Source organism: Nothoprocta perdicaria, unplaced genomic scaffold (assembly GCF_003342845.1).
Source record: "Nothoprocta perdicaria isolate Ctin4 unplaced genomic scaffold, notPer1 scaffold_24, whole genome shotgun sequence".
NCBI lineage: Eukaryota > Metazoa > Chordata > Aves > Tinamiformes > Tinamidae > Nothoprocta > Nothoprocta perdicaria.
Genome location: NW_020455466.1, coordinates 730,854 through 740,096, shown reverse-complemented (window position 1 = coordinate 740,096; position 9,243 = coordinate 730,854).

Genomic DNA, 9,243 nt, shown 5'->3' with positions numbered 1-9,243 from the left:
GGGCGGGACGGGGGGAGGGGCGGGGAGTCTCACGGCTCTGCTGCGCAGACGCGGGGATTTGTTCCCAAAAGTCGCCGCCCTGCAGCCCGGGCTGAGCCGCGGGTGGCCGCGCTGCAAGGAGCACGAGCCGTGGCTCCTAGAAGCGTGCCGCGGGCACGGGGCTGTGCCGCTGCCCCCGGCCTGTCCGTCCGTCCCGTAGCGGCGGCCGTTCCCCGCCTGACGCTGCCCCGTGGGACGCAGAGCACACGGGAGGCAGCGTGAAGGGCCCTGGCAAGGTGTCCCCATGCCCTGGTGCCCGTGGGGATGGCGCGAGCAGCCTGTGCCCCGCACTGCTGCAGTGCAGCAGCTGCGGAGGGGCTTGAAGAGACCCTGGTCACAACCCCCATCGAAGCTGGCCAGAGCCTGCGGAGACACGCAGGATACTCAAATTCCTGCTGGAAATAAAAAATAATAAAATAGGTCTGCTAAAAGCCTGGGCATATTTGCAATAGTGTCTGCAGTTGCACAAGATGATTAAAAAAAGATGTTGTCTGCTGCGGTGACCTGCTGTGGCTCGCAGTGCATCGGATTGCTCCGTGCAGCAGTCACCGCACGGGTCCTTCCCTATGTGTATCCTCTCACGGGTCCCTCTCTATGCGCTCCATGCTGGCTAAAAAATGTCCCGCAATTTCCCCCTACTTGAGTTACTCTCTTCCTGGTCCCCCTGGCCCTGTTGTGTCCCCGTATTTAAAATTAAATGGCAAGAACTTTTTTGTTATTTGTTAACGCTCATTATATTAGCTGTACAAGGTTATATTTAAGTTTACTTAATACATCTCCAAGATGTGTTCATGAAAAACTCGTCGGGCTATTAGTGCTGGACCTCAATTTTCATATTAATTTGAAGCAGTAGTCCAAAGAACATAAGCCATGAAGATCTTGACCTGTCCTTTCCAGGTTTTGTGGCTGATATTATGCTCCTTTCTGGGTACCTGATTCCCTCTTTCTTATTTACTAAAATAGCAATTCTGTGGCTGTGTCTTCTAACTTGTGAGTAAAGTACACATCTGGATGTTGCAGGCTCCTTAACATTTGTGAAAAAGGTCTGAATTCTGCACTTACGTTGCCTATACAAATGGGATTAATTGGATTATTATAAATCAGAAATTGCTTTTGCAGATTAGCTCTTTAATTTAAAGCATGCAAAAAGTAATGGCAAAGACACGACTGCTGGCAGTTGCACCTAAAGGCTGAAACCTCTGTGAGCAGACAGGTGTTAGGCTGCAATGACCAGAGGGCTTCTGATCAGCTAAAGGGGTAAAAACTCAATGTCTCTGATAAATAAACCCAGAGACCCAAAGAAGAAATTTATCCATGCCCAAGGCATGGGATAAATGGCATGCCCAAGGCATGTGGAGTTGAGGGGTGTGTGTGAGGTTTTGTTGGCGTGTTTGCTTTTGTGTGCAAGAGAGACAGCTTCTCTATGCTAATGTAATGTATACTTCCTGCTGGAGATAAAAATAAATAGGAAGAGGAATGTATAAAAACAAATGCAGGGGAAACAGTAGCAGTGAAGACGCAGGGTTATGTATTGAACACACTGCTTCAAGGGTCTTTCCAAGGGCAGAGCTCATGGAGCAGTGGAGGATGCATGTAGTGGATCCAAAACCAACCCGCCCTTCCTCCTGGATGTTGTGTCTCCWGCCGTACGGAATGTGGGCTTTAGAGAGTTCCCTGGAGACAGAGATCTACATTTAAAAAAATAAATCAGAAAGGACTTAGCAGTCCAGGAGGCTGTGCCATGGGCTACATATGGGTATGCTAATTGTTGGTAAGTGATGATGATTTTATAAGGATTGTCACAGTCCTGTGAGTAATTAGGGGTGAARTTTCTGTAAGTGGATTTTTTTTTCAAATACATTTCAAAATTGAAATAATTTGAGGCCTTAGTTCCTGTACAGCTATCACAATTTTCCTTAGGGATTTCCTACCCGAGAMTGGGTAATGCCGTTTTACAGCAAGYCAGTTCCTGCATGTTTGAAGAGAATTACAGGCTGTAGTCAGAGGGAAAAGAAATGCCTTGAGGCAACCCATGGTAATAGCTTGGAGTAAGGTAGGATTTCCTACCTTATATTTCCTGGAACTAGTAAAAGTTTTATTCTGTTTTTGTATAAAGTGACAGAATTTGGCAAGAAGAACCTGATCTTCACATTACAGAGAATATCTCTTGTTGCAAAAGCCAGCTATTTCTTTCATGTATTGTTTCATTATTGAAGAGCAATCCTAACATTCATTCTGCTTGTTTTTCTGTGTTTAAAGTTTTACATGAGAAGAAACGGGCAGTTGTGTACATCCAAATCTTAAAAGCATTTGTCATATGTGTTCTGAATTGAGTCGTGTCTTTTCACTGCATCCATTTTTTCTTTCCTGTCACTGCTTTTTCCCCTTTGAATATTGTTAATAGCAAAAGAAAAGCCCTATACTTTTTAACTTTGGCCATTGTAATCAGTACTTTATAAAACTGAAGCAAACAGATCTCTGTGATGCCTCGTTTACCTGAAGTTAATAACACGTGTAAGACTCCCTGTTAGGTTATAATTTTGAGACTAAGTGAAAAAGGACATTTTACTTGATCAGTGTCAGCTGCTTTTTTCACTGAGGGATGTGGAAAGATGGTGAGGCTGTGGATAGTTAGCTTTGTGTCCTGGTTTTACACATCCAGGTCCAAATGTTCAGAGCAGTGGTGAATGTAGAAGTGATCCCACTCAGACTGAAAACAGATCTTCTGCCAAGSTCTTCCCCAAAGCACTTTTTCAAGCCAGGAGAAACACCGAATGCCAACCATGTCACTGGTTTTGGTTTAAATTCAATTAAAAATAAAAAAGTCTGTTTCTTTTAAAGTTTAAACTGTAATCGGGGAAATCACACTCTTTTGACACTAAATTGGCTCAGTAMATTACATGGGCAATTCACCTGACAAGCTTCTGAGATGCAGAAACACTTTTCATYTATATTCAAGGAGAGTTCTTCTATCTTCTTGCTTTCTAAAGAAGAGGTTGTGCTTTGTGCTTTGGTTTGTGCTTTGTGGGAATCCTCGTGCATTTGCTCTTGCCACTCAACCCCATCAGGGTAGTGGCGAGGCASAAGATGCCCCTAGGGCAAGTTATTCCGCAGCGTCTGGGGGAGAGTTGCAGGTTTCATTCTCCACTTTCTGCAGAAGGGAACGAACCGTGACCATGTTCCCCCGGATGATCCCTCTTTTTCGTGTCTTAGTGAATGTTTCCACAGACACCCCATGGAGGTCTCCTGAGGAGGAGCAGCAAGATTTGGCCTTGGCATTTTCACATGGGTAGCTCAAACATTCCCTTTCAATGCCACATAAGGTCATGTTGTTGCCCAGCTCAGGCAATGAGGTGTTGAAAATGCTGCTGCAGAAGAGGAAAGCTGCACAGAGATGAAAACGACTTCTCAGCCATCTGGAAACACTGCCGTGAGTCAGTTCCTCCATGTCTGGAAGGCTGGAATTCCTGAGCAATCCTGCTTCCACACAGGTAAATCCTGCAAAATTTGAATCTAGAAATGCATTAAAATAGTTGCTCTGGAAAGAATAGTTAAGAATATATATATATATATATATATATATATGAATTCACATTATTAGGATTAACATGCATAGTTGCCTAAAACATGTTTTTTGTATTTGCAGGAAAGTCCTTACGTTCTGCCTGCTAGCCGTTTATGTTTGGATGAAAAAACTGCTTTTATTGTTTTTGGACATTTTTTTTAGGGAAGAGACAAGCCTTTGTACCTGTGTGCAATTTTGTTTTAGGTGAAAAATCCAGACAATAAATGAATTGCAGCATCCATTCAGTCAAACAAGGGGCAAAAATCACAAGAGCATCCTGAAACAGCCTTTGGAGCTCAGTGGCCGCTTGGAGGATTAGAGCCCTTTGGGGAGAAAGGAGAGGGCTCCCCACCTCACTGCGTTCATCCCCTGCACTGGAATCCAAGAGATAAAGCAGCTCGTGTCTTGTTGTAGCTCAGTGCCAATAGTTTGTGGGTCTCCGTGTTCTGTGATATAAAACAATAAGGGATAGGACTAACATAATCTCCAGAATAACTATGGACAGGACAAGAGGAAATGGCCTCAAGTTGCACCAGGGGAGGTTCAGGTTAGACATTGGGAAGAATTTCTACACGCACAGAGTGGTGAARGCTTGGAACAGGCTGCCCAGGGCAGCGGTGGAGTCACCGTCCCCAGCAGTGCCCGAGGAACAGGCAGAGGAGGCGCTTAGGGACGTGGTTGAGCAGGCAGGGTGCTGAGGGGCTACGGCTGGAGTCAACAATCTTGAAGGTCTTCTCCAACCATAATGGTTGTATGATTCTRTAAAACATGGATTCGRTGGTAAAACATAATGATAAAACACCCACTGAACATAAGGCAGGAAGGAGATGTAGACTTTCATATGGAGTCATTAATCTTTAAATCTGAAAGCAAGACAGGCTTTACAGTTAAATAAAATGCTCTGAATTTGGCCAGGGGAGTCTTCTTTTTTTTTTTTTTTTTTTTTTCCCTAGGACTAGGAATGAAGGAACTTGTGTTGGGAAATAGAGGTATCCTTCTTGTGGAAGGAGTAGGAAATGTCATTTTTGATTCACTTGGGGGGTTGAATAGAAAATATGTGAAATTAAAAGGGTTCTCATAGCCTTGTTTGAAGATACATGGGAAGCATCTTAAGGACAATGGAAAAAGGGGAAAAAAGGAATAATGTGGAGGACAGAAAATTACTGCTGAARCATGCAGAAAGATGAGAGAAAGTGTAATTTAATTTAATCACTGAATCCATTCAATATTCATAATTAAGATCTAGCTATTGCTCTAAAAATTTTACTCAGTTCATTGGTTCATGATTTTACTTTGGTTGTTGGGCCTCTCTTCTCTGTGACTTCAATCTGATTATKAAATCACTCCAAATCTGGGCTTCCTAAAATTGACCTGGCCCCTCCTGGTCCTGATGAGYTCTCCTTAAGTGTGTAAGTAAAGATGATCAGTTTGAAATGATTTTGGTAGGACCGCTTATGTAATAATGATGAGAATAATAGAGAAGAACAGAGTTCCAGACTATTGTATTATTCTAGATATAGCCAGTCCTTTCTGTAACCCTGGGATTTTGTCATGGGAGCTGAAAACACAACTGTTATCAGTCAACTTTGTACCGTTGACTAAGATGACAATAGCACAATGACAGGCAACGCTTTGTTGAAAGTTCTGCTTTAGATTTAGTCTAGAAGGAGGTGGTATGTGGGAGAGAAAGACATTAGTGACCAGAAATTAGTTATCAAATTGAGACTCTGCACTTTTTCATTTACTTAAAAGATTCTAAGTTATATTCTGGATTCATCTGCAACAGTATGAACTGGGAATTATTTCYCTAACATCAGGTAAATTATTTGTGGTATAAAGCCTCTTGTTGAATGGGTGACTTCTGAGTGCTGCAAACAGAATAATGTAGAACAGAAAAACTTTCTGTTCGCTTTGTGTTGAAAGTGCCTCCTTTCAACTCAATTATTTTTGAACTCCTCACAGTGAGGCCTCTCCTTGAAATATCTTCACATGGAAATGAGTTGAGTCCTTCTGTTTCACCAAGTAAAAAGATAAACCAGTTGTTTTTGGCACTGTTAGGCTGCATTTACAATCTATCACACACATATAGACATCATAAATGATGTACCAAATCACYGAAGTAGCAGCCTTTAAAATGTCTGAACAGTTTGAAAGAGAAAAGAAATAGGAGACGTCTGGGATTCATTTTTTTGTTTTCGTTGGATATGAAAGTGGAGACAGAAGCAGCGCTACAGCAGATTAGTAGTCCAGATAGCAGCAAAAGAAACATATTTTCTTAAATATTTATTCTTAAATATTTACTGTATGATATTGTGAACTACGTGTTATCTACAGATGGCTCATAAAGGGAATTGTCCTGAATTGTGCCAAGCCTTTGCTAAGAATAAGAAGTCTAAAAGGATTTTATTATGGTTGCAATCTCAATTCATGTAGGTATAAATCCTAGTAATGGATTTTTTTATATGACTTTAATGCCACAATCACATGCTATTTTTTTTCCTTTTACTATTCCATGTACATAACAGATCTGATTTGTGATGAATCAAGATAATGGCTGACTTGGACTGTATTTGCTTCAAATTGCAAAGATTGCTGGAATAGAAGGATTTGGGTTTTTTTTCATTCTGGTAAGTGAATACTACAATAATACAAAGGACTGGATTTTATTATGACCACATCTGGACTCCTGTGTCCAGTTCTGGGCTCCCCAGGACAAGAGGCATGTGGAGCTGCTGGAGAGAGTCCAGCGCAGGGCTACGAGGATGATCAGGGGCCTGGAACATCTGCCCTGTGAGCAAAGGCTGAGGGAGCTGGGTCTGTTCAGCCTGGAGAAGAGGAGGCTGAGGGGGGACCTGATCAGCGTGTATAAATACCTCAAGGGAGGCAGTGAGGAGGAGGGGGCGGCCTCTTGTCAGTGGTGGACAGCAATAGAACTAAAGCGAATGGCCACAAACTGAGTCACCAAAAGTTCTGCAGGAACTTAAGGAAAATTTTCTTAGCAGTGAGGGTGACAGAGCCCTGGCACAGGCTGCCCAGAGAGGYTGTGGAGTCTCCTTCTCTGGAGATCTTCCAAACCCTCCTGTCTGCTGCCCTGTGCCCCATGTTCTAGGTGACCCTGCGTGACCAGGAAGGTTGGACAAGATGATTTCTAGAGGTCCCTTTCAACCTTAAGCATTTTGTGATTATTGCTCCTGACATCTGGCGCCTTGCAATGCTATCCAAATTGCTTAAACTAACTTGGTTGCTATTGCATGCTGTGCACTTTCTGCCCTGAGAAGCCAAGCAGTCAGATTTCTGAGATGTTGAGCACTTAGAGTTGAATCGAAAGAAACTAGGCTCAAAACTCGGGTAAAATATTATATCATGATAAGCAATCTCCAAAGTCAACTTATAGCCATTCCAAATAAGCACATAGAATAAGAAAATAGCTTTTATATTCACCTCTCCAGCACTAAAATCAGCACTACTACTTCATCTCATAGTGGTCTACAATTTCTGAAGAACTCTGAAGATTTTATAGTTCTGAGCACTGTAGAGGACAGTGGAAATGAGGAAATCTGACGGCATCTCCAGAACAGGACTGAAATATCGTTCAATAAATATGGCCTACAGCTATGCATTGAGCGATGCAGAGAAAAACAACAGCAAAATCATTGAGTAGTTGTCCATTCTCTGAGCTTAATGAGACAATCCTATAGAAAAAGAGCTTAAGAATATATAATTAAAGGCTGCTACTGAAAATAATACACTTAAAAAGGCTGCATTATGGTTAAAYAGGCAATATTACTCCTGGCAGTTTCTAACAGGTGTCTGTTTACTTAACAGACTTTTAGCAGGGATTTCCATGGGTAACATCATGAATTCTGCTGCATGCAGAAAGCAAMAACAATGCACTGATTTAGGGAAATGTAGCATATAGAGTAACTGAAATGATGGCACTACAAAAGAATAAACTAAGMACCTTTTATTCAGCTCGTTTTGCTGAATAGGAAGTAGTTTAGGTACACCTGTATTTAAGACTTGTTTTTATCAGAAACTTTGACTAAGTGGTAGCACTGATCTTGAGAGAAAATTGTCATGAATTCTTAAATGAGCATTAACGGATATGAATATGGACATGAAACTGCAAAGAGTAGCTAGATTTAATAGAATTTAGCTATTAAATACTTTATATTTTGTAATGCTTCTGCATTCTATAGCATTGGCTTGGTAGACCTTATCTCCCAGTTGAGSAAAGCACTCATTTCACTGAAATTACTCATGTTGCACCTACTCGTACATTTGCAATTACATATTTGCACAAACGATTGGCAGGCTTAGGTCAAATCACCTGACTGCCAGCATCGTTGGCATTGCAATGACAAAGCTGTACTTTGTACTTGCTTCTCCTGCTTTTTTTTTCTACTGTAGAAACTCTTAATATTCTTTAAAAATTCAAGCCTGTTTCTGTTCACACCACTACATGAACTGTTTCATTCACTGAAATTCTGCTCTTCAGTCTTACTTTGCTGTCTTTAAACAGCATTGTATCTGAAGCACAAGCAGTTCCGTCTCCAGGTGAGGAGGAACTTCTTCACTGTGAGGGTGACAGAGCCCTGGCACAGGCTGCCCAGGGAGGCTGTGGAGTCTCCTTCTCTGGAGGTCTTCAAAACCCACCTGGATGCCACCCTGTGCGACATGCTCTGGGTGTGCCTGCTTGAGCAGGAAGGTTGGACTAGATGATCTGTAGAGGTCCCTTCCAACCTTAAATATACTATGATTCTGTGGTTCTGTGTATTGTGTTATAGATACTTGTTGGTATGTATGTCCATGAACTGAAACAATATTTCATAAGTCTTAAGAATCAATATAAATGCTTGTGGCAAACATTTTTGCTCCTACAAGACATTCTGTAAGTTTTCTTGTTTATTGTCCCTCAATGGAGGGAGTGAGGAGGATGGGGTGGCCTCTTTGCAGTGGTGGCCACTGACAGGTCTAGAGGAAATGGCCACAAACTGAAGCACCAAAAGTTCCACAGGAACTTAAGGAAGAACTTCTTTCCTGAGAGGGGGACAGAGCCCTGGCACAGGCTGCCCAGAGAGGTTGTGGAGTCTCCTTCTCTGGAGGTCTTCAAAACCCGCCTGGAACCCTGTGCCCCGTGCTCTGCGTTACCCTGCATGAGCAGGGGGGTTGGACTAGATGACCTCTGAGGTCCCTTCCAACCTTCACCATTCTGTGATTCTATGAAGCAGACAGCAGGTGGGTGTCACAGAGTAACTGTGGACTGTTAGGGAAAAAATTCAATGCCTAGGACAGTTAAATTGTATGTACTGACAACTCAGAAAGCTGGTTTAGAGATGTATTACTTTATTTGTGTTTTATATAGTTTCTAGAAATTCATTCTGAAGTGCATTTTGTGTGTTTGGAATGTTTTGGAGCATACTTAGTTAAGAAACATATTCTGTCTGTTTCTTTACAGAGTTTTAAGGAGAGAATGTTTTTGTTTGCCAGACGTRCTCTGCTAGGTGCTAGACCTGGAGCAAACCCGGCAATTTAAAGCAGACATCAAGTAAAAGATCAATTACTTAAATTATCTACAGAATATGCTGTAGAACAGTATAACATATAACACTATGAATAAGATGGATCTCCATACTCAC